Source organism: Silurus aristotelis, assembly GCF_946808225.1.
Source record: "Silurus aristotelis genome assembly, chromosome: 5".
NCBI lineage: Eukaryota > Metazoa > Chordata > Actinopteri > Siluriformes > Siluridae > Silurus > Silurus aristotelis.
The window spans coordinates 32,830,714-32,858,623 of NC_139578.1; the positions used below are offsets into that span (position 1 = coordinate 32,830,714).

The following is a 27,910-nucleotide window of genomic DNA, read 5'->3' on the forward strand; positions in this document are numbered from 1 at the left end:
TACAGTCATTATTTATTGATTTTAATTTTACAGGTTTTTGTTGAACATAATCAAAGTATTTTTCTGTATTGTGTCTGATTAGAAAACTCAAATCAGCATTTAAACACTTTATTGAGGTTTAATCCGACTTTCATTCAGGATCTGGTAAAGTCTTTCCATGTGTCTCTGCACCCACTCGAGTTCAGGATCTCCACACACACGACGGTTGTCCTTCAGGGTGAAGCTGCAGATTAGAGAGAAGATGTACATCAGTGTAGAACTGCAATAACATCAGAAAATCTCACACACACACACACTCCAAACCTCCACCATTATATACAGTTATATTATATTACACACAATTATACAATAATAATGCACATGAAAATGATCACTTTTTATTATTATTCATTAAAATTAATAAAAATAGCAATCAAGGGGGTGAAAACTTACATGACTGCAGGTTTTGCACAGTGACGGCCTGTTACTTTATACCCTGTAATGACTCTGATAGGGATTGGATTTCTGTGGTAACAGAAACAGCAAGTTGCTGGTCCATTTACAGATGTAGGAAACATTTCCACATTCAATTCTGTGATTAAATGTTTAATAATGTCAGGGAGCCACCAGCCACACCTCCCTCCTATACTCACAGTCTCATTAAACCTCTTCCTCAGAAGATCGGACCTAAAAAACCTACCTTAATGTATCCCCAACCCTCCCCAATCACAGGTCCATTCAAGGTACTCATCGCCGCTCTCTTGGAGGCATTCGCACTGGCTCCAGAGCATGCTAGCGTGGCTACACCGCTCAGCCCAATGGCACAAGTGGCCGAGTGCAGCGGCTTCCTGCGACACGTTAGTCTCTACGTCGCGATGCAAACTGCCAGATTCCCCACCGAGCGCTCCGAATTCGTGTTCCTAATCTCGCTACAGACTGGAAGGCTCTATCATGGGCCAGTGCAATGTGGAACGTCAATCGGGACATCATCAGTGCACTTCGCTGAGGTGTTTGATGTTGCAACGGCCAACCACCACTACAGCCTTCACCAATCGGGGAAGGCTCCGTACTGGACTGCAGACGTTTGGGGGCGCCAGAGAACCTTATGCACAGGCTATCTTAATTTTTGCCAGGAGCCCGGGTTCCCGTTTGGCTGTTCATGCAGCCTACCATATCCCCAGTCTCCAAGCCCCACTGAGTACATCACCCAGTCTCCAAGCCGCACTGGGGGCATCGCCGAGCCGTAGTTCCTCGCTGGGGGTGCCATTTAGTTCTTGAGTTCCACTGGGGGTGTTGCTCTGCCTGGGCTTTTTTCTGCCCTCAAAGGTGTTCCACCCAGTGGCAGTTTGCAGCAAATTCCACGGTGTCTGCCGCTGGCACCCGACCTTCCTCATGCGTGCCTGTCCAACACTTCACTCCTACAGACCTCCTCCACCCACCCTGGATGGGTTGCAAGGCCTTCTTTGGAGTGCCCTGGCCCACCTGGCAAAGGTGGGATTGGTGCATCAGGAGCCGCCCCTGGAGGAGGGGGTCATGTCAGGGAGCCACCAGTTATGCCTTTCTCCAATGCTCACACTCTCACTCACCCTCTCCTTCCTACAAATCACCTACACCTGTCCTCCATTTAACCATTCCCTTTATAAAGTCCCTATTCCCCTTCACTCATGGTCCGATCTACAGGTTACTTTCATAGATCACTCCGGACTACCTACTGCTCGGTTCATGTTTATACTGAATTTGTTTTAATACGTGTCTAAAGCAGAAACATATTGTATATGTTGTTCTGTAACTACTAGTTCAACGGTAAAAGACCTGGGAGTTATTTTAGACAGCAACTTATCTTTCAAAAATCACATCAATCAAGTTACAAAAACAGCCTTCTTTCACCTTAGAAATATTTCTAAGCTAAGAAATATGTTATCTATATCTGATGCAGAGAAGCTCGTCCATGCGTTTATGACCTCTAGAATAGACTACTGTAATGCATTACTAGGTGGATGTCCTGCATCATTAATAAACAAGCTTCAGTTAGTTCAGAATGCGGCAGCAAGAGTTCTTACTAGGTCAAGAAAATACGATCATATAACCCCAATCTTATCGTCCCTACATTGGCTTCCTATTAAGTTTCGAATAGACTACAAACTACTGCTACTCACTTATAAAGCACTAAATGGTTTGGCTCCCATGTATCTATCCAGTCTCTTAACACGCTACAATCCGTCACGCTCCCTGAGATCTCAAAACTCTGGGCTTCTAGTAGTTCCTAGAATAGCAAAGTCCACTAAAGGCGGTAGAGCATTTTCACATTTAGCTCCTAAACTCTGGAATAGTCTTTCTGACAGTGTTCGGGGCTCAGATACACTCTCCCAGTTTAAGTGTAGATTAAAAACATATCTTTTTAGCAAAGCCTACACATAACACACATCACACACATCACATCATAACCTTGTGCTCCAGAACATCTGATCACATGCACATTATCAACTTGTGCTGTTAATATCATGAACAGCAGCTACGCTAATTCCTCTCCACTGCTTCTCTTTCTCTCCCCATCCCGAGGCTTCCTGAGGTTTGGCCAGCTCCAGTCACGTCCCACCTCGTGAAGATTATGGACCTATGGATGATCATGGAGAAGTAGATGCCGAGTGTTTAAAGGCCCTGGCATGGAGAAGCTGATGCTGGATCTATGATGATCACAAATTGTTCTGTATTGTTGAAAGATTTATGACCAAACTTTTGATGTCACCCATATGAGGATGGGTTCCCCTTTGAGTCTGGTTCCTCTCAAGGTTTCTTCCTCATATCATCTAAGGGAGTTTTTCCTTGCCACTGTCGCCACGGCTTGCTCATCAGGGACAAACGCACACCATTCACCTTCACTGTTGTTTTCTGTAAAGCTGCTTTGAGACAATGTCTGTTGTGAAAAGCGCTATACAAATAAACTTGACTTGACTTGACATATATAAACAAATGTGTGTTTGTGTGTGTGTGTGTGTGTGTGTGTGTGTGTGTGTGTGTGTGTGTGTGTGTGTGTGTGTGTGTGTTTGTCATAGAAATTTTCACTTTGAGTATGAAACCAAATATATCACAGGAAGCTCATCTAAAATAAGAAAGAGCTAAAAGTTTAATCAGGATGATCTCACACAACATCTACACACATCACTGCGAATTTCCGGCCAATAATTCAATTCAATTTATTTTTTGTTTAGTGCTTTTAACGATGGACATTGTCCCAAAGCAGCCTGGGATGGAAGAAACCTTGAAAGTAACCAGACTCAAGAGGGAACCTCATCCTTATTTGGGTGGCACTGAATGTCCATTTATTACAGATAAATGATGTTGAGGTGCAGTGATGGTGATCAAATGCAAACTGTAGTCCTGAGTCAGTGTAGCAGGCTGTTGATATTAACTACAGTCCAAATCCATCTATAAAGCTCCATAATTCAGAAAACCAGAAGGTAACACAGAAATAAGGGATCTCTGGGATAAGAGACACCACCACACCAACGTCAACAAACCTGAGTGAACGTGTGAGAGTGAGGAGACGACAGCATCCAAATATCCCAGTTCACCAAACATTCGATATCTATGATCCCTCCAAATCTGCTCCTTTACCTCACAAACACCTACTGACTAAAGACTTGGGCGTGGCATGTGCGGATAGGGGTGTGGTGTTTTGGGGGGTCAAGAACAGGTCTTGGAAAGCAACCTTATTGGTCTTGAGCTGCCTTTTACACCTCCTACACACACATGTACAATATATATATACAGTGAGTAAAATAAGTATTTGAACACCCAGCTATTTTGCAAGTTCTCCCACTTAGAAATCATGGAGGGGTCTGAAATTGTCATCGTATGTGCATGTCCACTGTAAGAGACATAATCTAAAAAAAAAAAATCCAGAAATCACAATGTATGATTTTTTCAACTATCTATTTGTTTGATACAGCTGCAAATAAGTATTTGAACACCTGTCTATCAGCTAGAATTCTGACCCTCAAAGACCTGTTAGTCTGCCTTTAAAATCTCCACCTCCACTACATTTATTATCCTAAATTAGATGCACCTGTTTAAGGTCGTTAGCTGCATAAAGACACCTGTCCACCCCATACAATCAGTAAGAATCCAACTACTAACATGGCCAAGACCAAAAAACTGTCCAAAGACACTAGAGACAAAATTGTACACCTCCAGGGGTGGAAAGGGCTACGGGCAAATTGCTAAGCAGCTTGGTGAAAAAAGGTCCACTGTTGGTTACTGTTGGTAATACACTAAGACGTCATGGTTTGAAATCATGCATGGCATGGAAGGTTCCCCTGCTTATACCAGCACATGTCCAGGCACGTCTTAAGTTTGTCAATGACCATTTGGATGATCCAGAGAAGTCATGGTAGAAAGTCATGTGGTCAGATGAGACCAAAATAGAACTTTTGTGTCATAATTCCACTAAACGTGTTTGGAGGAAGAAGAATGATGAGAACCATCCCAAGAACACCATCTCTACTGTGAAGCATGGGGGTGGTAGCATTATGCTTTGGGGGTGTTTTTCTGCACATGGGACAGGGCGACTGCACTGTATTAAGGAGAGGATGACCGGGGCCATGTATTGTGAGATTTTGGGGAACAACCTCCTTCTCTCAGTTAGAGCATTGAAGATAGGTCGAGGCTGGGTCTTCCAACATGACAATGACCCGAAGCACACAGCCAGGATAACCAAGGAGTGGCTCTGTAAGAAGCATATCAAGGTTCTGGCGTGGCCTAGCCAGTCTTCAGACCCAAACCCAATAGAGAATCTTTGGAGGGAGCTCAAACTTCGTGTTTCTCAGCGACATGCCAGAAACCTGACTGATCTAGAGAAGATCTGTGTGGAGGAGTGGGCCAAAATCCCTCCTGCAGTGTGTTCAACCCTGGTGAAAAACTACAGGAAACGTTTGACCTCTGTAATTGCAAACAAAGGCTACTGTACCAAATATTAACATTGACTTTCTCAGGTGTTCAAATACTTATTTGCAGCTGTATAATACAAATAAATAGTTAAAAAATCATACATTGTGATTTCTGGATTTTTTTTTTTTTTAGATTATGTCTCTCACAGTGGACATGCACCTACGATGAAAATTTCAGACCCCTCCATGATTTCTAAGTGGGAGAACTTGCAAAATAGCAGCGTGTTCAAATACTTATTTTCCTCACTGTGTATATATATATATATATAAAAATGTGAAAAAAGTAATTTCATGCTGGATATTTGACAAATAAAGCCTTTTATCATGAATCAGCAAACACACACACATACCCCCAATGGAAATGGACATTTCTAGATTTATTTTTAGTCTTTTTGAACAATTGAATTCTGATCCAATGGAGCCTGCTGAAGATGTCATCTCATTTTTGTTCGAGCAAAGAAGTAAAAATAATTATAAAAAAAAAAACCTGTCTGTGAGTCACAACGTTTATACATTACATCATGTTTTTACACTCTGGTAAATGTTTCCTTTGCATTTATATCAAGTGCTAAAATTCCAACATGACAATGACCCGAAGCACACAGCCAGGATAACCAAGGAGTGGCTCTGTAAGAAGCATATCAAGGTTCTGGCATGGCCTAGCCATGGTATTTCCACATGATTGGAGGGACCCCGTGAGAGGGGAGCCTGGCCTCCTCCTCTGCCCGGAAAGTCCGATCGTGGAGACAGCCCCTCGAGGCTAGCTAGTGACCCTTTCAGAACAGCTAGGGAGATCCCCTGCAGCTGTATTTGCTTCCCAAGCAGGCCTAACCCCCCCTTTAATGTTGTTCATATCTGTTCTAAAGCAGTATGCTGGTGAAGAAGTTTATTGTAGATACACATCACATTTTGTTTTGATTGTATGATGTGATGGTTGTTTTGTGTGATCCTGTTGATTTGTTGCAGCAAAATCAGAAAAAGTCGAGATTCTGTGACCTTGTAGTGTTGAGGAATCCATGTGTTCAGGTGCATCCGTGTTTAGACAAAACTGATTCATAAGTTCATCTGTGATAGAAAAAAGGGAGAAAAAACTTTTTCAATTGAAAATCACTTCAGTCTCTGTGTTAAAACTGGACAAAGTGAGCAGATTTTGTAAAACTTACCTTTGGCCGTTGTTCTGGAATAAAAGCAGGTGATCACCAGTAGAACCAGCAGAACCAAATGACTGTTGGGGAACATAGCTGATGCTAATGGTGGAAAAGCACTAAGTAAATAAAAGGATGAAGGCTGTTGAGGATACAAGTGTCAAGAGGAAACAGTTTTATCACACAGGAAACTCATATGTGTCTTTCACCAACAGCATGTACAGCTCGAGTGCACTGGTGCAGAGAACAAGCTGCAGCAGAACATGCTGACCACCACCACAGGGGCAGTAAAGAATTTGCACACACTTAATAAATAGTTAACTACTAAACTATTTATTAAGTGTGTGCAAATTCTTTACTGCCCCTGTGGTGGTGGTCAGCATGTTCTGCTGCAGCTTGTTCTCTGCAAACTACTTGAAAGATGTAGTACTATCAGATCTCTGAACTTAACCTCTTAGCCTTTGGCACAGATTTTGGGACTCATAGCTAAATTGCCTTATCTAAATTTAAATGTTAACAGTTCCTGATAAAAGTGGGCTACATACACAATTTAAATATCTTAAAAAAGAAGACACTTTGAGCTTTACTGTCTATTATTCAAAGTTGATATTGCTCAAAAAAATTATAAGGTTTAGGAACAACGACATACTGGCTGTAGTAGCCTGACTCTCTGACCAAGGAAGGAACCCCCCCTATGCTCCCTTTCCTTAGGAGGGTGTGCACTTCATGTTCCAGGACCAGAACCTGTTCCAGAACCATGGCGGGCCACGACCCGAACTGAATCGAGTAGCAACTCTCTATGTGCAGGACCCACGAGATACGTCTAGCAGGCCTTCCCAAGCTGCTAGGAAATCTCTTTGGGGAGGTAGCCTCTCGAGCGAATTTTGCTCTTCGCGTGAAATTTCCACATGATTGGAGGGACTCCGTGAAAGAGGAGCCTGGCCTTCTCCTCTGCCCGGAAAGTCTGATCATGGAGACAGCCCCTCGAGGCTAGCTATTGACCCTTTCAGAACAGCTAGGGAGATCCCCTGCAGCTGTATTTGCTTCCCAAGCAGCCCCGTAACTTCTTGTCAGCCCCAGACTTAAATCCCTGATCCAGATTGGTCTGGTATGCCTTGAACATACCCATAGTGTGGAGGCATCCCGCTGCCTGACCTGCTGTTGCGTAGGCCCTGCCTACAAAAGCCAGAGTGGCTCTCAACAGCCTTGTAATAGCCTTGAACCCCACTACATTTGCGTATAGCAATCGCAGGGGAAGGGTGCATGTTGCAAATTGGGTCTTCATTCAGGTGTGTAGGTCGGGGATAAACGGTAGGCCCCAGGTCAGAGGCTGTGACGTGGGATGCAGGAAACGATCGTCCAGTATGCTGTTTGTCAGGACAAGCTATCCCTAGCTTAGCGATGGCTCGTGTCACTACATCCAGAAGCTCCTGGAACAGTGTGAGGCTGTGAGGAGTTCGTGGGCCCACTAGCATCCAAAAAATCTCCCTCCTCGGAGGAAGAGATTCGGAGCACCGCGTCACGCACACCAGAAGCAAGGCCCGTCTCAGAGGGAGCTCAGCCCGGCAGGGGAGGCTATAGAGGAATCATCCAAGCCCCACGACCTTCAGCGCCGCTTCGCCTCAGCTGAGATGTGAGGAAGAACAGTGATCTCCGGGAGTGGATTGTGCGAATAGCCATGCGGCTACAGAACATACTGAGCATGCTCAACTTCCAAGCAAACTACACACAGTTCATGCAAGTCTCCCCCCGTAATGAAACGGGGGCAAAGAGGAACACACATGCGGAAGCTTGCTTTAGCCATGTTTCACAGAATTACACACAAAGCACTTACCAGAACAACAGAAACTGATGTTGCTTCTTTCGCGCTCCCATTTTGTAGCTTCCTGGTTTCCACGACGTCGCCCGCCAATGATGTCACGACTGCCTATTGGCCAGATTTTACACATGATTCAGAGCATGAACAACGTGGAGGCGTTTCCAAACCGTTTCGACGCAGCGCGAGTTCCTGAAAGGGAACTCTGTGATGTAAATTCAGTCTGTTTGTAGTTAATCAGTAAATATGACTCAAGCAGCTCACTAATGTGTAGATTATTTTAGATCCCAAATAATTGGTGGACATTTTTCTGTACTGGGGCTGTTTTCTAAACTCTTATGATTCCACACACTTCTGTTTGATTCTTTCTAAAAATTCACTTATTTAAGAGTCACTTATCTCTCATTCATACAATTGAGTAAATGTGAGCCAGCCGTTGCTAATTGGTGGGGCTGGGATTTGAACTTAGAACCTTCTGATCAAAAGTCCAACAACTGAGTTACTATTTCCTGGTTGTGAAGGGGGGATGGTGGGGGACTGATCTGTGTTTCAGATGGACATAATGTATTATTGTATTGACTCTCAAATGAAGCTTGAATGAATCCCCCCTAAACACCACATGTGACTTTATATGTGTGATTTATTTTATATATATTATATAGACGTCCACTTACACAACCTTCACTGTGTCTACATTAATACACAGAAATAAACAATACACAATAACATCTTATAATACAGTCATTATTTATTCACATTAATACTTTTACAGGTTTTTATTGAACATAATCAAAGTATTTTACTGTATTGGTGCCTGATTAGAAACTCACATTAATTATAATATGGAGAAAAAGAAGGAATGGTAGCAGGAAGTACTATTGAGAAGATTTACTAGATGTAATATATATATATATATATATATATATATATATATATATATATATATATATATTAATTATGATTGATATGATTTAACATATAATGTAAAAAAGATTCTTCCTGCTCATAAATCAGAAAAAGTAAATTTTGTATGAATATGCATTACTCATTTTATAAATGATTTAAACACTCAATTCAAATTTGTTCAGGATCTCGTCGATTTTTTTCATGTGGTTCTTCACCCACTCGAGTTCAGGATCTACACACACACGACGGTTGTCCTTCATCAGGGTAAAGCTGCAGATTAGAGAGAAGATGTACATCAGTGTAGAACTGCAATAAAATCAGAAAATCTCACACACACACACTCCAAACCTCCACCATTATATACAGTTATATTATATTACACACAATTATACAATAATAATGCACATGAAAATGATCACTTTTTATTATTATTTATTACAATCAATAAAAAGAACAATGAGGAGGTGAAAACTTACATGACTCCAGATTTTGTACACTGACGGTCTGTTACTTTATACCCTGTAATGACTCTGATAGGGATTGGACTTCTATGGTAACTGAAGCAGCATGGGTCTGGTACATTTACACCTTTAAGAAAACATTTCCACATTCAGTTCTGTGATTAAATATTCAATAATAAGATATGAAGCACTTTTATATTCAGTATAAAATGCAGGTCTGATGTATCTGTTGCTGTAGTTCATGTTTATACTGAATTAATGCGCTCGTTCTGATACGTGTCTAACGCAGAAACATATTAGAAACGTGTAATTGTTGATATGGTGATGTGAAAAGGATGGAAGAAGTCACCAGTGTCAGCACTGTTTTTTTGTTTTGTTTTTTGGGGTTTTTTTGTAAATGAAAGAGAACATTAAATATTATAAAGCTAAAATAATGCTGTGGTTTGGATAAAATAAAGAATCTTGGTAAAATAATCAACTTCAGACTGTAACAGTAACTTGTCTTCATCACATAATAATAATAATAATAATAATAATAATAATAATAATAATAATAATAATAATAATTACAAAAGTAAAGTCTTCTTACTCTGGGCTGTTGTAAAAGACTGAAGGCAGGTGAGAACCAGCAGAACCAGCAGGAGACCACGAGAGATCATGACTGATGATAGTGATGATGGTGATGATGATGATGGTCACAATGTGAACAGAATGATATTAATGCAGATCCCCTTCAGTTTATATAGCTGTTTTAGGAGGGTGTGTGTGTGTGTGTGTGTGTGTGTGTGTGTGTGTGTGTGTGTGTGTGTGTGTGTGTGTGTGTGTGTGTGTGTGTGATAGAAAGTTCCACTTTGAGTAAGAGATCAAATATATCACAGGAAGCTCATCTGCAGGTCTCATCTAAAATTAGAAAGACCTGAAAGTTTAATCAAAATGATCTCACACAACATCTACACACATCACTGCCAATGTCTATTTATTACAGATAAATGATGTTGAGGTGCTGTGATGGTGACTTTTGACATTAACTTAAGTTCAAATCCATCTTTAAAGCTCCTGTGTTACTCTGGAGAACCAGAAGGTAACACAGAAATGAGGGATCTCTGGGATAAGAGACGCCACCACACCACCATCAGCAAACCTGAGTGACATGTAAGAGTGAGGAGACGACAGGATACAAATATCCCAGTTCACCAAACACTCCATATCCATGATCCCTCCAGATCTGCTACTTTACCTCACAAACACCTACTGACTAAAGACTCCAGTAAATACATATGTTTTCAGTCTCGCTGACACTGAGACTGTGTCTGAGCCCCTAACACTGATTGGAAGGCTGTTCCATAACTGTGGGGGTTTATAAGAGAAACATCTGCCCTCTGCTGTAGTCTTCATTATTTGAGGTACCAACAAATAGCCTGCACCTTTAGAAATAAGATGTTATGGGGTCTAGTGTTTATTTCATCAACTAAGTTCCATGTCATCATATTACGGTGAGCCAAACACAACAATTTCCTGTAGTTCTTTGGGACCATCAACCACCTCTCTTATGTGAGCATCCTGCATCCGTCTCTAAAAATAGCAATAAAGGGGTAGGAAAGAACAATGTGTTTCTGTATTTGCTGACTATCAATTAGATTTACTTCAACTCATGTCTGCTCAAGTAGGAAATCGTTGAGGGAAGTTCCCCGGGTGGGGGTGGGTGTTGTGGGAGGGTCAAGACCAGGTCTTGGAAAGTGACCTTATTTGGTCCTAAGCTGTCGTTTGCACCTCCTACACAAACAATTGTACTAAATATGTATCTTCTGATATGTCATTATGTATCTAATGGAGCAAGCAGGTGATGTCATCTCATTTGTGCTTGAGCAAAAAAGTAAAAATAATTATGCAGATATAAAACTCTGCCTGTGCGACGGAGTGACAACGTTCACCCGTTACGTCATGTTTTACACTCTAGATACTTGGCATCTTTACGGTGGAAATTTCTCAGGGAAAGACCACGGAGAAACGAAGAGAAAATCTGCCCGTGAGTGTGTGCTGGTGGCTTACATAAATCAGAGATCAATCCCAAAAACATGATAGCAAATTATAAAATGATTGACAATAACAGCTATGGAAAGCCTGTGAAACTCCAAACCTAACAAACAACACTGGATAAAGTTCTTGTTGTACCAGTTCACTGTTTGAACTCACCAGTGGGAGCTACAGGTCACTACAGGAATCAGGGGGACAAAATGTTGAAGCCTATAGATGACATGACGACCTACTGAGCCAAGATCATACCTAAGGCTGACCATTGGGCCTCACATGGCCTGTTTATGCCTGAGGCCAACAGAGGAGGCCTCCTCAAGACCATGCCTGAGGTCAACCTTCCCTGAATAGATCCCTCAAGAGTGATGTGTGAAGAGTGATCACAAAGACTTCTAATTCAGGGTCATAAAGTGACCAATCGTCTAGTGCTTCAGTTTTAATCCAGTGAGGCTGCCTTTCAAACACAGCTGACTAGGAGGCCTCTGAAGCCAAGCTTCAAGGGTTCACAGGTTTATATAATGCTTAAAGATTTAGTTTATAAACTTCTAAAACATTATTGTTTCTATAATAACATTTCAGTGGGGATTAAAAACAGATTGACATTGTAAGAACATTCTCAGGTTCTCAGCAGAGCCTGAATAGCTAATTCACAGGTACCACAATGTATTTCCTGATTGGTTGACATGTGTTAAATAATTCTGTAGAACAGCAGCTCTGACAGTAGTGGAGGTTTATACTTTATTATTGCACTCGTTCTGATAAATTTATACAGCGACATCTTGGTGCTGGGATTCAAAATTGCAACCTTCCAATCAGAAGGCCAAGTTATAATCACTGGAAGATTTGCAGCAAGATGTTGGACTGCGACTTAGCAGTATGGTATAGCAACGAGCAGGTACTGAACTCGTAATCACAATACTCTGGGAAAATCTGGGAAAAACACTGATACCATTGGGGGAATGTCATAGATGCCTCTGGCTTCACCTATGCTTTTACTGTGGTCAAGAAGATCATCGTTCCACCACCTGCCCCATGAAACCAAATTCTCGTAACACTAAGTTGGGCCTGAGCCAGTGCCCTTCCAGTCTTTTATTTACCACAACTTCAATGTTCTGACGAAATTAACACTTTCTCACCTCTCATAGATTCAGGGTCTGCAGTAAACCCAGTCCACTGCCGGGTAGTCCCTCTCGTTCCCTGTGCCATGCTATTAAAAATCACTGCAGTGGACAATCGCCCAATAGGTGATGGCCACATCACTCATCAAACTGTTCCAGTAACATTACTAGTGGGAATATTTCATGTGAAAACACTTGATTACAGTATTGTTTATCATCTCCTTCCTTACAAAATGAATTTCTGTGGCTCCAGGAACAGGATCCAGTGATATAGGGTGCCAGAAATAATTATGTAAATGGTCCTTAGACTGCATTAAAAACTATATTTATGTAGCAGTATGGTCTGATGTCATCTAGTCAGCTGTGGCTGATTATGCTCATTTACCTGCCTATAAATCGTTTCGGTTCGTGTTGTGTGTGCGTTTGCTCTTTGTCCACGAGCGAGCCGCTGTATTTCCGGGTTTACGTGCGGATAGTGGCAAGGTAGGAGCTGTTGGCAGTGAATGTTTTGTAATATTATGGTCCATCACACTGGGTTCTTATAAAATTATTTCATTTAAGGGTGGACTGAGGAGCTTTGTGGGGAAGCCGCTAATTGTTTAGGAAGACGTGCTTATTAAATGACTGCATCCGTGCCTCGTGAGTCGCCGTACAGGTATGTGTTGACGTTGACTTCATTATTAACGTTATATGGGCTTTAACAATCGGCTGATTAAAGTGTGTTTTCCCTATTTAAGGTGCGGGTCAATGTGCAAGGGACGTTACAGTGGGCTGCTGTAGTGGGCTTTTTGCTTGCTGTGTGGCTTTCCTGCGCTATGTGCATCGTTTACACCGCTTTGATGTTGGCTTGACTGTCTGCTTTATCCGACTGCAGGGGCTTCGTGCTACATCATCTGTGCTCTGCTTTGACTGCTTCGCTTTGCGTTGTCTGCTTCGCTGGGTTCAATTGGGCATTTTTAATCTACGTTCCTGTTCTCTGGAGCTCCGTGTTATTTCCATTTGGCACCAGCTGATTAACATTTTGCTGCTCCCGTATGCTAACAGTTTCTCGTTGCAGCATTTAAATACCTGCAAGATTAGCTGGACTGGGGGCATGGTGCTTATTTACAACGGTAGTGTGAGTATCTGATTTAGAAGTAACGTGTGACAGGGTAGTCATTACCTGATTCTTTGTGTTGTGATTTAATCATTTATTTTTGTATTAGCTTTATTCTTTTATTTATTATTTTCCTAACCTTATCGGGTTGAGGTTTCCCTACTTTAATGGGAATCTATTTCTTTTGGTTTTTATTCTTTTTATTAGTTTGAATTTGTGGTATAATGTTTTTTTGTTTTCTTATTAATTAAATGTAGTTGTTTTCTAATTTCTTTTGTGATCTGTGCCTTTCCTCTGTTCATGTGCCTCTGTAAGGATCAAGTAACGAGCAGTTTTTGGGCTGTTGACTGTGTCGAGAGCCATGCTGTTGTAATGCGATGCTTGTTTTAAGTTGTGTTTTAAATTACTTTTCTGTCTTCTCTTTTGCCTTCAGGAGTGGGGTGGCCAGTGGCAGCAGATTAGCATCTTGTGGTGGTGGGTTCCTTACCTGATTGCAGTGCAGTGTTCACAGGTGTGGTGTGCTGTGGTGCGTGTGTGCACGTGTGAGTGTTCTCTCTGTTTAGGACCCTGTGTGCTCTCTGCTTAGGACATCAGGCCTTCTCCCACCCTGAAGGGTTTGTCTTCTTTTCTGTTTTTACTATTTGATGTAGTGAATAAAATTTGAATTCATTTTAAATAAAGTTTTGTTATTCACTCAACTCTGGTCTGATACCTGACCCAGTCGTGACGAACCTGTGTGCTTTAAGGTTGAGGGCAGTCCTGGAAATAGCCCCCGGGTGGCGTAGTCCGTACAAATTATTGGTTGGTAATGCCACAGTTGGCGTAGCCGGTACAAATTCAGTTGGCACCGCCCACATTTAGAATCGGGTTATTGTGCCCTGCCACTCTACCTACATCGCAATCGGTTCATTTTTCTAAAGAACATGATGACCTGAGGGAGAATAAAGAAAGGACTATGATACTACCCCCTCAATGACCATGGGATTGCAGCATCAAATTGCAAATATGGCGGCCCCTTGGTGTCGGGGATACTCCAATCAGCACTAGAAATCAAGGCCATGGATGAATTCACCGAGGAGGTGCAGGATTTTTTTTGTGGAAAGGATGGAGGTGCTGTATAAACTTTATTACTGTCCGATATCCATATGTGGCAGTCACATAGTTGGGTGGAGCAATCGGAATGATGGGCGTTTCACCTTATTGAATTAGTGGGTCTATAAAGGAAGTCGTAAGTGTCTTTTTAAAAGTGTGTTTTCCATGATTACTGGTGACATCCCTAAATACCTGGTGTCCCCTTGACCCTTTGCTCACGCTTGATTGTGTGGATTGGGTTTTAAGGGTGGTTTGGTTTCTTTTTTAGTGTGGATTGAGGAATCCAGTCATTATTGGGGTAAAACTATCCCACTTCCTTGTTTTTTGGTGCATCAGGAACTGTTTAAACCAGTAAGTCGGTTAACTGTTGAGCATTGTTTATTTTATGCTAAAAATAGTAATTTTTTATTTTTTCATAATGAGGAAGTGAGGAACTGAGAGCCATTATAGTGGGTTATCTGTGGATCCCCAAAGTGCTGGCGGTGTTGCATTTTTAAACGTTGCAAGCACCGGCGTGGGACGCATGTCTTGGCCATACAGTGCTGTGGCTAACGAATTACCGGATTAGCTAAGGAGCTGAAGGCTAGCATTTTAACGGACTACACGCGTTATATATTTCCATTAGTGTGTCTGTTTTAGTGTTCGGCACTCTGATAATCAGCTGGGAGGTGGACTGATAATCTGCTGCCATATATTTCCGTTTTTCTGAGGTTTTTGCAAGAAGATGATTACTCAACTGTCATCAGAGTGCTAATAGTTCATGTGTTTCTTTATGAGGTGTATTGAATGGGACTGATTGTTTTTATTAATTTGTTTGTATTTTCTTTTGTTGTGCTTTTCCAGCCATCATTGTGCACTTGAATTTTTGTTTTCTCTTGTTGTGGTGATGTTTATTGTGTGTGTGTGTGTGTGTGTGTGTGTGTGTGTGTGTGTGTGTGTGTGTGTGTGTGTGTGTGTGTGCGTAAGAGAGCAGGTAAATTGGCTTGACAGTACTGTGGTTTGCTTCTTCTCCAGGGGTCTGGGTGACCAGTTCTATTGTGAGTGACAAGTTCCTTTATGCTTGGTGGTGGTTTCCTTCAGTGCGCAGTGTCCAACAGGTGGGGGTGTTGTGTTGTATGAGTGCACGTGTGCTTGCTGTGTATAGGAGATCAATAATGCAAGGTCCCCAGCCCAGGAGTTCGAGTAGGTTTGGGTGTTGGTATATGTTGATTTTATGTGATTTTACTGGTTATTAATAAAGTGTTGTTGTTTAACTTCTGTTTCATGTCCTGACTCAGCTGTTGTCGAACCTGGGTGCCATAAATATTTATTTTACCATGGATTACCCTTTATAATGAGCCCCAGGGGTGGCATAGTCAGTTTCCATTAGTAAGGTTCTTAAAACATTCTTTTTTAATCCTACTAGTAATTCTGTATTTGCTCTAAATTTCCCAATCTTTGGGAACAAGTTGTATTTATAGTATGTGTATATTCTTTTATATATTTGTATTTATTATTATAATTTATATTTTTTTTTTATAAATTTCCTCTGCTGCTGTAACAAAGAAATTTCCCCACTGTGGGACGAATAAAGGTATATCTTATCTTATCTTATCTTATCTTATCTTATCTTATCTACTGGCACTTCATTTGGTACCTTTCAACCTCAAACAGATCTGGGAGGCACATTATTTTACAAAACTGGAAAGCGCCTAGAACTTGGTAAATTTTTATTACAGTGATGAATAGAAAACTGCATTTCACTATGAGTCATTTTTCACTATCATGCCATTTGGCCACGCCAATGCACCAGTGGTGTTCCACTCATTTATGAATGAAATTTCTCGAGACCTGCTGAACTCTGTGGTGTATTTTGGCAGGTCCTGTGTTTTGACCTCAATTTCTGAACATGCTGGAGTATGTGGGGAAAAAAGTCATGCTACAATGGATGTTTAACAAATAAAGCCTTCTTTAATGAATCAGTAAGCAAACACACACATACCTGCACTGGAAATTCACATTTCTGGACTTTTTTTTGTCTTTGCACTCAAGCCATTAGAGTGAACTCTGTGAATATCTGAATGCTGATGTAATGGAGCCTGCTGAAGACGTCATCTCGGTGGAGGCCGAGCAAAAGATGTAAATAATCATGAAAAGAAAAATGCTGTGAGTCACAACGTTTACACATTACATCATGTTTTTACACTCTGGTAAATGTTTCATTTATATTTACATGAATTGCTAAAATTACTAAGTAAGCTTAATCTTGTTCATATCTGTTCTAAAGCAGTATGCTGGTGAAGAAGTTTATTGTAAATACACACCACATACCTAAACGTCCACATGATTGTATGGTGTGTGGTTGTTCTGTGTGATCCTGTTGATTTGTTGTAGCTAAATTAGAGAATGTTGTCGAGATTCCGTGACCTTGTAGTGTTGAGGAATCAAAACTGATTCATCACCACAGGAATCAGGGGGTCAATATTTTGGCTTTTGTGTATGACCTGACGACTTTCTGATCCAAGATCATTCATAAGGCTGACCGTAGCTCATCACATGACCTGATCAGGAACCTAAAAGCCTATCATTTTTTCCCCCATTTCTGTTTGCGAAGGGGTTCAGATGAACCTATGAAACTCTTTATAATAAATCAGATGATGTTTGACCTGCCGCTCACTCGGACTGTCTACAGGAAATGTGAATCATTCGTCACGCTGAAAACAACCGGGCATGAAAACACACTTCAGCTGTGTTCTGAGCTGCACGGCATCGGGAGAAATGAGATGGATGGTGATGGATAGAGATGCAGATGAAGATGGAGGTGGAGATGAAGATTAAGAAGTTTTGTTCAGGATCTGGTCAATTTTTTTCATGTTGTTCTTCACCCACTCGACGGTTGTCCTTCATCAGGGTGAAGCTGCAGATTAGAGAGAAGATGTACATCAGTGTAGAACTGCAATAAAATCAGAAAATCTCACACACACACACTCCAAACCTCCACCATTATATACAGTTATATTATATTACACACAATTATACAATAATAATGCACATGAAAACGATCACTTTTTATTATTATTCATTACAATCAATAAAAAGAACAATGAGGAGGTGAAAACTTACATGACTGCAGATTTTGTACACTGACGGTCTGTTACTTTATACCCTGTAATGACTCTGATAGGGATTGGAGTTCTCTGGTATCTGAAGCAGCATGAGTCTGGTCCATGTTGGTCTGTAAGAAAACATTTCCACATTCAGTTCTGTGATTAAGTTATATATTTAATATTGTAATATATTTAATTAATATAATAATATAATTAAGATATGAAACACTTTTATATTCAGTATAAAATGCAGGTCTGATGTATCTGTTGCTGTAGTTCGTGTTTATACTGAATTAATGCGCTCTTTTTTTTTTCTTTTTTTTTTTTTTGTAAATGGAAGAGAACATAAAATATTATAAAAAGAAAATCTGATCTTACTCTAGGCCGTTGTAAAAGACTGAAGGCAGGTGAGAACCAGCAGAACCAGCAGGAGACCACGAGAGATCATGACTGATGATGATGATGATGATGATGATGATGGTGACGATGTGAACAGAATGATATTAATGCAGATCCCCTTCAGTTTATATAGCTGCTTTCAGGAGGGTGTGTGTGTGTGTGTGTGTGTGTGTGTGTGTGTGTGTGTGTGTGTGTGTGTGTGTGTGTGTGTGTGTGTGTGTGATAGAAAGTTCCGCTTTGAGTAAGAGACCAAATATATCCAGGAAAGCTCATCTGCAGGTCTCATCTAAAATTAGAAAGACCTGAAAGTTTAATCAAAATGATCTCAAACAACTTCTACACACATCACTGCCAATGTGCGGCCAATAATGCATTTTTATTTGTATAGCGCTTTTAACAAGTGTAGCAGACTGTTGACATTAACTACAGTCCAAATCCATCCTTAAAGCTGCTGTGCTACTCTGGAGAACCAGAAGGAAACACAGACATGAGGGATCTCTGGGATGAGAGACACCACACCACCATCAACAACCCTGAGTAAACGTGTGAGAGTGAGGAGATGACAGCATCCAAATATCCCAGTTCACCAAACACTCGATATCCATGATCGCTCCAGATCTGCTTCTTTAACTCACAAACACCTACTGATAAAAGTCTCGACTTCATCTCGGAGTTTATAAGAGAAAGATCTGCACCATGCTGCAGTCATTATTTAAGGTACCAACAAATAGCCTGCACCTTTAGAAATGGGATGTGAGGGGGTCTAGTGTTTATTTTATAACCCGAGTTCCCTGTCATCAGATTATAATGAGCTGGACACAACAATTTCCCGTAGTTCTTTGGGACCTTCATCTTTGGGTCGTCTCCTCTTTTGTGTGAGTGTCCTGCATCCCTCGATACTGCTTGTCTCTAAAAATAGCAATGAAAGAGTAGGAGAGCGCAGTGTCTCCTACTTTCTTCATTATTTAATTTTACTCTCTAAGACTTGGTCTACGATGTTACATAAGGTTTCAACTAATGTCTATTCAAGTAGGAAATCGTTAAAGGGAATTCTCCGGCATGTGCGGGTGGGGGTGGGGTGTTGTGGGGTGTCAAGACCAGGTCTTGGAAAGGGACTTTATTAGTCTTGAGCTGCCTTTTACACCTCTTACACACACATGTACTATATATGTATCTTCTGATATGTCGTTATGTGAATGCTGATTTTATGGAGCCTGTTGATGATGTCATCTTATTTGTGTTTGAGCAAAAAAGTTAAAATAATTATGCAAATATAAAATCCTGCCTGTGAGACTGAGTGACAACGTTCACCCGTCACATCATGTTTTACACTCTGGTAAATGTTTTCTGTGTATTTGAACATGAGGTGATCTGGAAATTACTCAGTTAGTTTACGGTTGTCGATATCAATCTGCCCATGAATCTGTTGTGGTCAGATCACACATCCCTGAACATCCATGTCATTGTACAGTGTGGAGATGTTGTGTGAGATCCTGTTGATCTGGAATTGAAGCTAAATTAGAGAAGGTTGTCGAGATTTAATGTGATTGTTGAGGAATCTGTGTGTACATGTCTGTCTGGGTTAAAACTAATATAGATAATAATAATAATAATAATAATAATAATAATAATAATAATAATAATAATAATAATAATTACTATATAATCATGAGTTTGTCTATGCAAAAAAAAAAAGAAAATGAGTTCAGCCTGTGTGGTTTAACAGGAAAATAGAAAAGGGGCATCTTCAGTACTTACTTTTGGCTAAAGTACCATAAGAGGTAGATTGGAAATATCTCAGGAAAAAGAGAGAGATAATCAGCATGTGCTAGGGTCCTAAAATACCCCACTGTGTGAGAGAATCATGACGACCTGGAAGAGTGCGCACCAATATGGCAACCGAGCCAGAAGCGGAGCTCACGACCTGAAAGATCCTGACAGGTTGTCAATGGTGGAGACTGGAGGACCCGAATGCAGGACGAAACAGGGGTTGGGTGAAAGCAGTTCATAATGGAGTGAGTGAATAAATAAAAAATGTGGGCAAGAACAAAAACACAGTCCAAAAACAGTCCTTATTCAATTTCAGAATCAGGACCAGATATAGAAACATGATCAGTCAGGAACAGGCAGGGTGGCAAGAGTAATCACAGGAAGAAGGAATCTGGTGAGAAAATATTGGCGGGAGTAAAAGTCTTTCTGTCCTTAATTACCAAGTGGTGCGGGAATAACGACAAGATGGCCGCCGAACCGGAAGCCATGGATGAATACATTGAGGAGGCAGCGGGTTTTATTTGTTTCTCCACATCACCAGCTGCAGCAGGAATTATCTTTGTGGAAAGGAAGGACGGTGGGCTGTATAAAATCTATCACTGTCCGATATCCTTATACACTTAACTTTTTCCCTCAAACAGATCCGGGGGGCACATTATGTTACAAAACTGGACCTCAGCAGCACCTACGACTTGGTAGGGATTAAACAAGGAGATAAATGGTAACTGAATTCCACACCAGGAGGGGACACTATGAGTACTGGATCATGCCGTTTGACCTCACCAACGCGTCAGTGGTGTTCCAGTCATTTATGAATGAAATATTTCGAGACCCTCTGAACTTGTGTCATAGTAATATATTCGATGACCTATGAACATCAGATGATAGTTAAGGTAGAGAAATGTGACTTTCATTAAGAATCCATCACCTTTCTAGGATATATTATCAGTTGACTGGGGGTGGAGCTGGACCGATGTAAGCTGACAGAACCGGCCACACCTTTAAATGTAGAGGAACTAAAGAGATTTTTTTGGTTTTGCAAACTTTTATAGTTGCTTGCTCAGGAACTACAATGCTGTTGTGGCCCCAATCACAGCCCTACTACATGGAAAACCAAAAAAACTGAGCAGATGCTCAGAAGATGTTTGACAATCTGAAATGGCAGTTTACTATGTCCCCCATCCTGCAACATCGGGACCCCGATGTCCCATTTGTCGTGTAGGTGGATGCTTCTAGTTCAGGAATTGGAGGTGTACTTTTGTAAATTTCAAGTAACCCACTGAAGCTCTGCCCATGTGACCCTTCTGCCTGTTTTCTCGACTTTCCTTGGGATCCTGGTTTCTTCTGTTTACTAATAAACCCACATATGGATTCTAATTCCTCTGAGTCTGCAACTGTCACAACATGGTTTAACATCCACAATAACTGACATACCATGTTTCTTTAAACCACCTTTCCCGAGGAGGTTTAAAGATCAAGATCAAGTTGATCATGTTGCCAAGTCACTCCATGGTTATGATGCTCTTGTCACTACCAGTCAACAAAATAACCACAGAGCTGCAAAAACACACTATCATGGGTCTACATTTAAGGCTCTGTTTTACTGGACAGAAGGTTTGGTTTTCAAACCCCAGCACCTTCAAGCTGCCAAAGCTGGCCTTGAACTGAGCACTTAATCCTCTTTTCTTTATGGGTGGTGTATTACAGCAGGCACTGTGCTCTGACCTCAACTTCTAAACAAACTGAAGAATGTGGAGAAAAAGTCATTTCATTGTACTACTGTAGATATTTGACAAATAAAGCCTCCTTTCATGAACCAGCAAGCACACACACACACACACATACCTGCACTGGTAATTGACATTTCTGGGATTATTTTTAGTCTTTTGACTAACCTATCTTCTTCTGTTATGTCAATATGTGAATGCTGATCTAATGGAGCCTGCTGAAGACGTCATTTGTGTTTGTGCAGAAAAATAAAAAATAATTGTGAAAAAAAAACTGTCTGTGAGCAACAACGTTACACATTACATCATGTTTTTACACTCTGGTAAATGTAACTTTGTATTTACGTTAAGTGCTAAAATTACTTAAACTATCTGTGATAAAAAAAAATAAGAAAAGGGGAACAGCTTTTGTAAATCTTACCTTTGCCTGTTGTTCTGAAATGAAAGCAGGTGATCACCAGTAGAACAGAGAACATAGCTGATGGTAATGGTGGAAAAGTAAATAAAAGGATGAAGGCTGTTGAGGATACAAGTGGTCAAGAGGAAACAGTTTTATCAGACAGGAACCTCATATGTGTCTTTCACCTACAGCATGTACAGCTTGAGTGCACTGGTGCAGAGAACAAGCTGCAGAAGAACATGCTGACCACCACCACAGGGGCAGTAAAGAATGTTTACACACACACACACACACACACACACACACACACACACACACACACACACACACACACACACACACACACTTAATAATTCCAAGATTAATTAAGATTAAGGTTTGTAAGAACCGTGAATAAACATGTAGTACTATCAGAGTTGTAAACTTACAGTAAAAAGTGTAGAAAAATCCATAATTCGAAATAAATAAATAATTTAGAATTTTGTATTTTCTGTATCTGTCAGTCAGGGCGTGGTCGGGCGTCAGGAGACACAGGTAATGTCAGTGAGCCGACTGAGTCGACTACTGCAGCTCTCTGCTGGCAGGTCTTCCCCTGAACGCTATTCGTCCACTGCAAATGATCCAAAACGCAGCTGCATGACTTGTGTTCAATCTGCCCAAGTTCTCCCACACCACCCCACTGCTACTCTTTTACTGGCTTCCAGTAGCTACACGTATCAGATTCAAAACACTGATGCTTGCCTTCAAGGCCAAAACTGGACCAGCACCATCTTACCTCAGAGACCTGATCACATCTCGCACTGCACCACGCTGTCTGAGATCCTCCAGCACAGCTTCACTGGTACCACCTTCTCTCAGAATGAGAGGTAAGTACACTTCAAGGCTCTTGTCTGTTCTGGCAACAAGGTGGTGGAATGAACTTCCCCTAGATGTCCATACAGCAGAGTCCCTGACTATCTTCAAGCGACGACTGAAGACCTACCTCTTCCTGAAACACTTAAATTAGCACTTTCCAAGCTTGCTTTGTAGAATTCAAGTTATATTAAGTTTGTAATCTGGTGTACCAGTGCAGATTTATTTATTGCTAGAGCCTCAAAGCACTTTTGTACGTTGTTCTGGGGCAGTTTTATAAACTCTTATTCTACATTATGATTCCACACGCTTATGTTTGATTCTTACTAAAAATGTCATTAACTCTGATTCTGATTCTCACATCGATGATGATGTGTGTTTGACATTTACTGTATTAACCAGATCCCCTTTATACAGAGTCACTGATCTCTCATTTATCACAACCTTCTGATCAGAAATCCAACCACTGACTTACTACTTCCTGGTTGTGAAGGGGGGATGGGGAGGTGATGTGTGTTTCAGATGGACATCATTTATTATTTTATTGACTCTCAAATGAAGTCTTGAATGAATCCCACCTAAACACCACATGTGACTTTATATATGTGATTTATTTTATATATATTATATAGACGTCCACTTACACAACCTTCACTGTGTCTACATTAATACACAGAAATAAACAATACACAATAACATCTTATAATACAGTCATTATTTATTGATTTTAATTCTTTTACACATTTTTGTTGAACATAATCAAAGTCTTCAACTGTATTGGTGCCTGATTAGAAAACTCACATTGAATTAAAGTATGAAGAAAAGAGGAAAAAGAAGAGACGATAGCAGGAAGTACTATTGAGAAGATTTACTAGATTAGTATTATATATAAGAGTCAAAGAATAAATCAGATAAATGATCCTGGAATCAGTTTATGATTTATTATAAAATGTAAAAAAGATTCTTCCTGCTGAACTACAGAAAAGTGAATTCTGTATGAATATGAATTACTCATTGGAGAAACGCTTTAAACACTCGATTCAATTTCGTTCAGGATCTGGTCAATTCTTTTCATGTGTTTCTGCACCCACTCGAGTTCAGGATCTACACACACCTGACGGTTGTTCTTCAGGGTGAAGCTGCAGATTAGAGAGAAGATATACATCAGTGTAGAACTGCAATAAAATCAGAAAATCTCACACACACACACTCCAAACCTCCACCATTATATACAGTTATATTATATTACACACAATTATACAATAATAATGCACATGAAAATGATCACTTTTTATTATTATTCATTACAATCAATAAAAAGAACAATGAGGAGGTGAAAACTTACATGACTGCAGGTTTTGTACACTGACGGTTTGTTACTTTATACCCTGTAATGACTCTGATAGGGATTGGACTTCTATAGTAACTAAAGCAGCATGTTGCTGGTCCATTTGAGTCTGTAAGAAAACATTTCCACATTCAGTTCTGTGATTAAATATTCAATAATAAGATATGAAGCACTTTTATATTTAGTATAAAATGCAGGTCTGATGTATCTGTTGCTGTTGTTCATGTTTATACTGAATTAATGCGTTCGTTCTGATACGTGTCTAACGCAGAAACATATTAGAAACGTGTAATTGTTGATATTGTAATTGTTGTAACAGTAACTTGTCTTCATCACGCTGCTCCATCACTCAGTATTTTACTGTAAACACTGAATATTTTTATAACCTGTTACTGCTGCTATTATTACTACAGCAAATACTATAATAATAATAATAACAATAATAATAATATTTACAAAAGTAAAGTTTTCTTACTTTCAGCTGTTGTAAAAGACTGAAGGCAGGTGAGAACCAGCAGAACCAGCAGAAGACCACGAGAGATCATGACTGATGATGATGATGATGATGATGATGGTGATGGAACAGAATGATATTAATGCAGATATCCCGTTCAGTTTATATAGCTGTTTCGGGAGGGTGTGTGTGTGTGTGTGTGTGTGTGTGTGTGTGTGTGTGTGTGTGTGTGTGATAGAAAGTTCCACTTTGAGTAAGAGATCACATATAGTATATCACAGGAAGCTCATCTGCAGGTCTCATTTAAAATTAGAAATAACTGAAAGTTGAATCAAAATGAACTCACACAACATCTACACACATCACTGCTAATTTCCCACCAATAATTCAATTCATTCTTTTTTTTTTTTTTGTATAGTGCTTTTAACAATGGACATTGTCTCAAAGCAGCATTAATTGGCATAAAAAAGAAACCTTGAGAGGAACCAGACTCAAGAGAGAACCTCATCTTATCTGAGTGGCACCAAATGTCTATTTATTACAGATAAACGATGTTGAAGTGCAGTGATGGAGATCAGATGCAAACTGTAGTCCTGAATCAGTGTAGCAGACCATTGACATTAACTACAGTCCAAATCCAGAAGGTAACGCAGACATGAGGGATCTCTGGGATAAGAGACGCCACCACACCACCGTCAACCGACCTAAGTGAACGTGTGAGAGTGAGGAGACAACAGCATACAAATATCCCAGTTCACCAAACACTCCATATCCATGATGCCTCCAGATCTGCTCCTTTACCTCACAAACACCTACTGACTAAAGACTCCACTAAATAAATGTGTTTTCAGTCTCGACTTGAACACTGAGACTGTGTCTGAGTCTCGAACACTGACAGGAAGGTTGTTCCATAACTGTGTGGTTTATAAGAGAAAGATCTGCCCCTGCTGTATTTCATTATTTGAGGTACCAACAAATAGCCTGCACCGTTATTTTGTAACCCGAGTTCCCTGTCATCAGATTATGATGAGCTGGACACAACAATTTTCCGTAGTTCTTTGGGACCTTCAACTGGGTCGTCTCCTCTTTTGTGTAAGTGTCCTGCATCCCTCGATACTGCTTGTCTCTAAAAATAGCAATGAAGCGGTAGGAGAGTGCAGCGTTTGTCTGGGTTCGCTGACCATAAATTACTCTCTTCATTATTTAATTTTACTCTCTAAGACTTGGTTTTAGATATTACGTAGGGTTTCAACTCATGTCTATTCAAGTAGGAAATCTTTGAAGGGAATTCCCCAGCATGGGCGGGTGGGGGTGGGGTGTTGTGTGTGTGTGTGTGTGTTTGGCAGGTCTTGGAAAGCGACCTTATTGGACCTTAGCTGCCTTTTACACCTCCTACACACACACACACACACACACACACACATGTACTATATATATGTATCTTCTGATATGTCATTATGTGAATGCTGATATAATGTAGCCTGTTGATGACAACATCTTATTTGTGTTTGAGCAAAAAAGTAAAAATAATTATGCAAATATAAAATCTAAAATAAATGCAAATAAAAAATAAAAGTGACAACGTTCACTCGTCACGTCATTGTTTACACGCTGGTAAATGTTTCCTGTGTATTTTAACATGAAGTGATCTGGAAATGACTCAGTTACTTTACAGTTGTCGATATCAATCTGCCCATAAATCTGTTGATGTCAGATCACACATCCCTGAACATCCATGTCATTGTACAGTGTGGAGATGTTGTGTGAGATCCTGTTGATCTGGAATTGTTGAAGCTAAATTTGAGAAGTTTGTTGAGATTTTATGGCATGTGATTGTTGAGGAATCTGTGTGTACAGGTGTGTCTGTGTTAAAACTAAAATGGGTCATGAGTTTACCTATGAAAAAAAAGAAGAAAATTGGTCGATCCTGTGTGGTATAACAAAAAAATAGTTAAGTGCCATCTTCAGAACCTAATTTTGGCTAAAGTACCAAGAGAGTTTGAATGGGAAAAACCATGGAGAACCGAAGAGATAATCTAGCCGTGAGCGTGTGCTAGCGGCGTCGTTGAATACCCCGCTGTGTGAGAGAATTGTGATGACCTGGAAGACTGCGCACCAGTGGACCTGGAAGATCCTGACAGGTTGTCAGGGGTGGAGACTGGAAGGACCCGAATGCAGGACGAAACAGGGGAAGGGTGAAAGCAGTTTATAATGGAGGAAGTGAGCAAAGTAAACAAAGTAAAAAGTGTTGGCAAGAGCAAAAACACAGTCCAAAAACAGTCCTAATCCAATACCAGAAAAACAGGGGGATGCAGGGAAGACAACAATTAGAAAACATACAAAAAAAGCTCCATATATAAGGCATGACAACTGAGCAATAGAGGGCAGATACAAAACCAAATCCACAAACAGTCCAAGGTCTGAACACAAGCAAACAGGGCAATGCAGTATCGGGAACCAGAACAGGAACAGGATCAGAATCAGGATCAGAAACAGCATCAGGATCAAGATCAGGAGCAGGAACAGGATCGGGGACAGGATCAGGATCAGGAACTGTATTGGGGGGACATGATCAGGAACTGCATCAGGATCAGGAACAGTATCAGAGACAGGAACAAGAATAGGATCAGGATCAGGATCAAGATCAGTAAAATAACCAGAAACAGGAACAGGATCAGGAACAAGATCAGGAACAGAATCAGCAACAGGATCAGGATCAGAATCAGGATCAAGATCAGGAACAGGGTCAGAATCAGGAACAGAATCAAGGTCAGGATCAGGATCAGGGAACAGAACAAGAACAGGCAGGGTGGCAAATGTAATCTCGGGGACAAGGAATTCGGTGAGATAGTCTGGCCAAAAAGTAAAAGTCTTTCTGTCCTTAAATACCAAGTGGTGCAGGAAAAATGGCAAGATGGCTGCCAACCCGGATATGTGGATTGTCCAATCAGATTTCAGCCTCTATGTGCTGCCATATAGATCTAATCTGTCCAGGGCCTTTAAAGTTAGTACTGCTGGCCTTTTGCCATAGAGAATATTAGCAATGTCATTAACCAATCAGATTTCATATTCGCCTCACAGGGCAGCTAGCTGGCCCAGAATAGCGTCAGCATTTTTTCGTCCTCTGATTGGTTGGTCAGGGGGAAACTGTTACAGCCAAGTTCGACTGGGAAAACACGTGTGAAGCTCTGCACACGTTCATACAATCGAGTTTTTTATGCCTACGGAGGAAGAGAAATTGATTTGGTCTCGGACACTTAAAAATATATTTTAAGGAAAAGCTA

General features: G+C 40.6%; 3 long non-coding RNA genes across 5 annotated transcripts in view; 1 reads left to right on the forward strand and 2 right to left on the reverse strand.

The window, feature by feature from the left end:
* Positions 1-112: 112 nt before the first annotated feature.
* Positions 113-18,291, reverse strand: LOC310725931. 2 transcript variants are annotated; one of them, XR_014533563.1, is made up of 3 exons: positions 18,055-18,291; positions 17,693-17,804; positions 113-223 (listed from the first exon to the last, which is right to left on the reverse strand). It is a non-coding gene; the product is annotated as an uncharacterized lncRNA (long non-coding RNA). The 2 variants fall into 2 exon arrangements; XR_014533564.1 differs by lacking the exon at positions 113-223 and adding an exon at positions 17,468-17,486.
* On the forward strand, positions 12,819-14,196 carry LOC310725996. 2 transcript variants are annotated; one of them, XR_014533608.1, is made up of 3 exons: positions 12,821-13,519; positions 13,932-14,024; positions 14,062-14,196. It is a non-coding gene; the product is annotated as an uncharacterized lncRNA (long non-coding RNA). The 2 variants fall into 2 exon arrangements; XR_014533607.1 differs by having other exon boundaries at positions 12,819-13,519; positions 13,932-14,196.
* Positions 18,292-23,722: 5,431 nt separating the features above from the next.
* Positions 23,723-27,910, reverse strand: part of LOC310725933 — a 77,599-nt gene continuing 73,411 nt past the window's right edge. Inside the window, exon 3 of the long non-coding RNA XR_014533567.1 lies at positions 23,723-23,963. This is a non-coding gene — a long non-coding RNA (uncharacterized lncRNA). The remainder of the gene's footprint in view (positions 23,964-27,910) is intronic.